Here is a 7014-nt window from a genome sequence, read left to right on the forward strand (position 1 = left end):
TATAAAAACTTACCAAAGAACCAAGTTTTACTGTTTTCCTTACCTCTTACAAACCATTCTGATGATATCACAAAATAGGGGCCAAGGCTGCACGAAAATGAAGAGAAGTGCTCAAAGTACACCAGGATTTCCACAAATTGGCTTAGCTTAAGCTAGAAGGCACAGTGAGACCCCAGAATCTCATTTGGCCAGTCATGAGATACCACTGATCCATGTATTTAAATCTGAATGGCTGCTAGCTAGGATGGAATTATGCCAGCCTACCTACCCATGACTTGCATGAAATTACCAATGATAAATTGGGGAAAGTGGGCCAAGACGAAGGGTCATTGGTAACAATGGGACAGAGCAAAATGGCCTATAAGGGTACTGAATCTTCCAAGATACCATGATGAGATGAGCTAAGAAAAAGTTTGTGAGCAGCATAATTGTCACACAGTCTTTCAGTTCTGCCCAAGGTGAAACTAAACATAATGGAGGAATAATGAATATGCATTTTGTAATTAATTATTTACTGGGGTAAGCTCTGGAGAAAACAAAAAGATAATCCCTGACCTCAAGTAGCTTGAAGTCTAATGAGTTTTTCACATTTCAAAGAGCTATGGTTTTTTTCCTGTTATCTTGGTCTCAGAAAAACCACAAGGTAGATAGAGAAGAGGTTGATAATTGAATATCAAGATTAACTTTTTTTTTTCATTTTTCTCAACTGAAGAAACTGTAACCTATAGAAATTAAATGACTTCTTCAAGTCATCTTGCAAACTGCACAAACAGAACTAGAAGGTAGACATTTCAACTCTGAAACATAAAAAACAAATCACATCTACAATCTTTTTTTTTTCTGAATGTGTAAAGAAATAGATTTCCTCAATACTGAAACAAAAGTTCCCACTGTCTGTCAAATGTGGTAGGAAGGCCATTCTTCATCTTCCTGTTTTATCTGTTCATTCCCACTCAAAGTCTGAATTTTCTAAAAGGCATTTTGTGCTAATTTTTCTTCTTTGCCTACCTGGAATTGCCATTTGGCCTAACTTAAAAATCACAGGTCAGTTTAAACATAAAGAAAGTGAAGGAGGTCAATGACTGCAAATTGAAAAGACAAGTTTCACTTCTAGGGTCAAAGAAATTATACAATGGTTATCTTTAACTAAAGTCACTTCTGATTTCTCTTGGCAACTTCTCTTTCCCTAACATCTTTTTTCCATCTTAATTCTAGTAAACCAAAGGATTGCCCTTAGGCTAGTTATCTTAAAGTCTAGTTTTAATCTAACAGGTGTTATTAATATTCCTATTAGCACATGGGGTGGAAATTCCTGTGAGACAAAAGACCCTGTCTAAAAACTGGAAGAAAGAAGAAAAAGGGGAAATGAAATGTCTATCCACATCATCCCCTACATCTATGTTGCATTAGGTTTTGTTTTATTTGTATTTTTATCTTATTTATTAGTTTTCTGTTTGCCTTCTTTTAATATTCACTTTGGATGTGACCAGGATTATATATATAGATGTTATTTTAATAGTCTTCCTCTCCTCCTCTTTCTTCAACCTGAAGGGACTATTCAACCTCCTAGAAAAGAGGGTAAATGTAGGGGAGGGGAAGGGAGGTGGGGAAGGATGTTTCTCCACTTTCTAGATTATCAGAGAGAATGCCATGTTCTTTATGAAGAAGACTGGGGCCATAGCAGTGGGGAAGATTTCAAAGTAAAAGAAAAGAATAAAGATCTGAAAAAGCAGAGGGGATTGTGGACCTGAAAGTGAGAAAGGAATGGGAATTAAAAATATTGAATGAGGTTGTACTGAAGGAGAGGAAAATGGACTTTCTGAGGAGGAAACCATTGCTCATCAACTCAGGAAGAATAACATGTAATCAACAGGTACAAAATCATCCAGTAAAAGTCCAAACTGTGAGGTACTAAGGAAGTAATATGTGGGCAACACCAAAATGACAGAGAAGTCTGTTGTCTTTTCAAGGCATGCATGCCAAATGTGGCAGAGGCTCTCCCAGCTCCTCAGACCAGGACACTAGGATCTACCCAGGTGAGTCATGTGGGTAGAAGAGGGACTCTAGATGTATTGCTAAGAACTGTGAAACCCTAGGCAAGAAATTAGGGGCACAGGTGTTGTTTCTATGACTACTGCCAATCAAAGGACAGAAATTCAGAAAGAGAACATTACTTAAGAATATAGTTCTGAGAATGTTTTTTCTTATAATATAAATAATAATGGTCTCTTGGTCAAAGGTAAATTATATGTAACAGTATTTCCTTGGAATCTTGCAAATATAATTTTCAAAGGAAATCACAAAAGGAAAAGAGAATAAGAAAAATATATGTGTATATCAGCCAGGCTAGAATAGCTACAAAGTAGAGAAAAATAAAAGTACTTGAGACACCTAGAAATTCACCAAAATTTTACCATCTAAGAAAGAAGCAAGCTATTAGAAATCATTGAATGCACAGAGTATGGATAACAAGCAAGGTGAATGAAGGTGAAAATTTAAATTCACTGAGGATTTGATGAGATGGGATCAACCACTAGAATATGGTTCCAGAAAAGTATACTTAATTCATAGGGGACAGGATAGGGAAAAGCAGGGAGCATAAGAGAGACTAAGTAGCATTGTGTATTAAGTAGTTATACTCTCAAAAAGCAGAGAAATTAATAATTTCTCCACTTGTCTTAATGATTCTTGTTCTCCAAAAAGGAATAAGAAAAATTGCTATTCTGAACATGATTCTCACTAACAAGAAATAATTGGTTCCTAAAAAGCCGGGAGTCTTGAAGAAAAATAACAAAATGTATCTAGGATTTTCTTGACAGAGGAGACAAAAGCTAGACATAGGCTGACATGTGTCTGAATTTGGGAAATAAGATATTTCAAAGGGTTCAGAGAAATGAATTTCATGAACCAAAATTATTCATAGGAAGTCAATCCAGGAAGGATAGGATAGTCTCAAGAATTAAATTCTAAAGATACAAAGTAAAACAAATCTGATGAGTAAGAAAAGGGGAAAGTTGCCTAGAAGGATCTATATGGATACACATGGAACTCAACCAACTTGGATTTTTTTTTATTTTTTTAGGCTTGTTTTTTGCAAGGCAAATGGGGTTAAGTGGCTTGCCCAAGGCCACACAGCTGTCTGAGGTCAGGTTTGAACTCAGGTTCTCTTGATTCCAGGGCCAGTGCTCTATCCACTGCACCACCTAGCCAATCCACCAACTGGGTTTTTAAAAAAGATGTACAAAAAAAATGGGGAAAGTAGCAAGTAATAGTGAATAAAAACTTAAATATTTGGGGTTTTTTTTCAAGCTATAAAAGAGGAGATTCAAAATGAAAGGTCAGAAATATTACTTAGGGTAGATAGGACAAAACAGAGGCTAAAGACAAAGCTTCTCACCTAGCTTCTGCTTATTCTCCCAAGGAGAACAGTCTTTGGAATCAGAACAGATCAGAGTAAAATGGGGGACAGGGAGTTGAGATTCAAAATGCATAGCAACAGTGCTTCATTGCCCTTCATCAGTTCAAGCCACCAGGCACAAATTGACTACATCTCAAGGTATGGAAAGCTCTGACTGATGCGATTGCTGAGCTAATATCTGTGAAAGTAAAGCTGCCACCTGTGTAAGGGTAAATGCTATTCTCATTCCCAGGAAAGGGAAAGAGGAGAAAGTTATTTTGTTTTGTTTTGTTTTTATTTTATAGGCTGAAGAAATAGAAGTTGACTGTTGGCACAACTATAGAACACACTGTTAAAAAAGAGCTGGTTAGGGAACATTTAAAAAAAAAAGTCTGAATCTCAAGGAATATGTTATAATCAAGAACAGTTCAAGTCTAAAACAAAGACCTGTCCTTTTCTGATAGTACTTCTTTACTTGACTATGAAAATGGGGTTATATAAGTACAATATATGTTATATACATATAGTATATAAGTAAGCATAGCTATATCTTATTTTAGAAAAATATTTGGCAAAGTTCCACTTGCTTTCCTTGTGGAAGGTAGAGAGATATGGATTGTCACCTTTGTATGTGGATCCAGAGATACTGATTTGAAAGCGTCTTGGAAAGGGGTATAAAGAAAGTACCCCAGGAATTTGTGTGTAGCCCTGCAAATTGAAGATTCTGATTAACAGTTGAGATACAGGCATAGATAATATGCTTATCCATTTTCTTGCTAACCCAAAGCTAGAAGAAATACAGAATGATGGGATCCCAAAAAGATCTCTACAGGCTAAAACACTGAACTAAATCCAATTAATTAAATTTATCAAGGATAAATTTAGAGTCTTAAACCTGTATTAAAAAGAAATAAACTAGGGGCAGCTAGGTGGCGCAGTGGCTAAAGCACCGTTTCTGAAGTCAGGAGTACCTGGGTTCAAATCCGGTCTCAGACACTTAATAAATTACCTAGCTGTGGGGCCTTGGGCAAGCCACCTAACCCCATTTGCCTTGCAAAATTATAAAAAAAATAAAAAATAAGCTTCTCAAGTATAAGCTAGGGGAGTCAGGCAAAACTTTGAGGGAAAAAATAATTCAACAAGACTTTTTAAAAATTCCTTCAGTTGTCATATGCTATTCTAGGCACAGAAGATACAAAGATAAAAATTAAACAGTTATTACCTTAAAAGCATTTACATTTTCCAAGAGGAATATAACATACATGCCTAACTAAATGCAAAATATGTGCAAAGTAAATAAAAAGTAACATAAGGATCTAGAGACACTAACTATTAGGAAAATCAGAAAAGGTCTTTTCTTAGGAGGGAGATGGCACTTGGGCTGAGTCTTAATACTGTTTATAAACTTCAAGCCCAATGAGTCAATCATAGTCAAGAAAAGGGCATTCCCAGGACTATAGAAGTGATATTCTGCCCTGTACTGTTCCATGATCTTGTTCTCATTTCCTAAGCATATTTTAAGAAGGACACTGATAAGCTAGAGAATTTTATACAGAGAAGGCTACAAGGATGATAAAGGGTATGAGGGTTAAGTTGATATTTAGACTAAATAAGACAGTGACAATATGATCGTTTCCATGTTTATAAGAAACTGACTCATGGAAAAGGCATTAAACTCATTCTTGGACCCAGAAACAAACTATAGAAGTTGTAGAAAGACAGATTTAAGCCTGGAGTTATGCAGCACAGGAATGAGCATCTTCAGGGAATAGAAAATTCTCTCTCACTGGAAGTCTCCAAGTAAAGACTAGATGATTTGTCAGGTATATTATAGAATATGAGCAGAACCAGAAAAACATTGTATACCCTAACAGCAACATAGGGGTGATGGTCAACCTTGATGGACTTGTTCATCCCATCAGTGCAACAACCAGGGACAATTTTTGGCTATCTGCAATGGAGAATACCATCTGTATCCAGAGAAAGAAGTGTGAACTTTGAACAAAGACTATTACCTTCAAATTAGGAAAAAAAACATTATCTTATTATGTAATTTTACCATCTCATACTTTATTTTTCTTCCTTGAGGATATGATTTCTCTCTCATCACATTCAACTGAGATCAATGTATACTATGGAAACAATGTAAAGACTAACAGAATCCCATCTGTGGAGGTTGGGGGAGTGAAGAAAAATGGAGGAAAAATTGTAAAACTCTAAAGTCAAAAAAAAGTATATTGTAGAAGAAACTCTTAGGTACTGGTTGAATTAGTCAGCCTCTGAGGTCCCTTCCAACTTTAAAATTTTATGCTTTATAGCAGACATCCCCCTCTCCCTCACCAATACTCCCATCCTGCAAGTCCCCAACCACATAACCTCATGAAAGCATGTTATACCTTGACAAAAGAAAAGATTTATTTGGTGCCACTATGTGACTTTCTGAATTCTCTTTTCATTAAGAAATCTCTTTTTAAATGCAATCTGTTATCTGTGTTATAGTAGCTATGTTGCTAAAGCTCAGTTAATGGTACCACCTTCTTCCCAATCCATCAGGCTGAAAATTTGAATTATTATTTTTTAATTTTTTCATTCCTTAACTCCAATTGGTCAGCAAGTTTTGTGAATCTTCCTTTATAGTGGCTTACATAACTTCCCCCTACTTTCCATTGCTACTGTAACTGGGCTTTGGCTCTTGACTGGATTACAGTTGTCTCCTAACTGAACTCATTGTTTCCAGTCTCTCCCAACTCCAATTCATTCATACTTTTGCCAGAAAAAATAGTTTTAATGCATGACTCTATTATGTCACTCCTCTACCCCCTCCAAAAAAATCAAAAACATAAAGCTTCTATTGTTTAGAATACAATCAATATTTCTTAGTCAAACATTATAAATCCTCCACAATTTGATCCTAACTAACATATTTTTTAGTTTTAGCTATTATAATCTCTACCTTTTTTTTGTAATTTACTTTTCGATCAAATTGGACTGTTTTGCTGAATCTTCTTTTTTTAAAACAAACTTTTAGTTATGTCATTCCCTTTCATCCACAGATCTGGGCCCAGTTCAAATGATTCCATTTCCATTTTCTTCCATGATTATCCCAGCCAAAAAAAATGATCTCTTTCCTCTGGACTTCGATAGTATTTTGTATGAACCTCTCAGTATTCAATGTATACTACTCTGTATCTGTGTATATGTTTTGTTTTCCTTACTCAGCTGGAAGTTACGTAAAAGAAAGCAAGGTCTGTATTTTCCTTTGTAACTTCCATAACTCCCCAAACTGGGTCCTTACACATAAGAAGCAAGGTAGGGTACTGCATAGTAGAAACATTTAGTCAGAAAACTGGTTTCATACTTCAGCTTGTACACTTAAATAGTTGAATGACTAGGCAAGACATTTAATCTCTACAAGCCTCAGTTTTCTTAACTATAAAGTAGAAATAATAATGCTTGTGTAATCTCTCCCAACATGGTTGCTGTAAGGAAAATCCTTTATAAATTTTAAACCGATACACAAATGTTAGTTATGTGTTTAATGATTAGCGTTTTATAAATATTTTTAATAAGGGAATGAATGAATATTAGGTGTTCAGCAAAAAAACTATTGGTTATTT

The sequence above is a fragment of the Macrotis lagotis genome, chromosome 4 (genome assembly GCF_037893015.1).
Source record: "Macrotis lagotis isolate mMagLag1 chromosome 4, bilby.v1.9.chrom.fasta, whole genome shotgun sequence".
Lineage (NCBI taxonomy): Eukaryota > Metazoa > Chordata > Mammalia > Peramelemorphia > Peramelidae > Macrotis > Macrotis lagotis.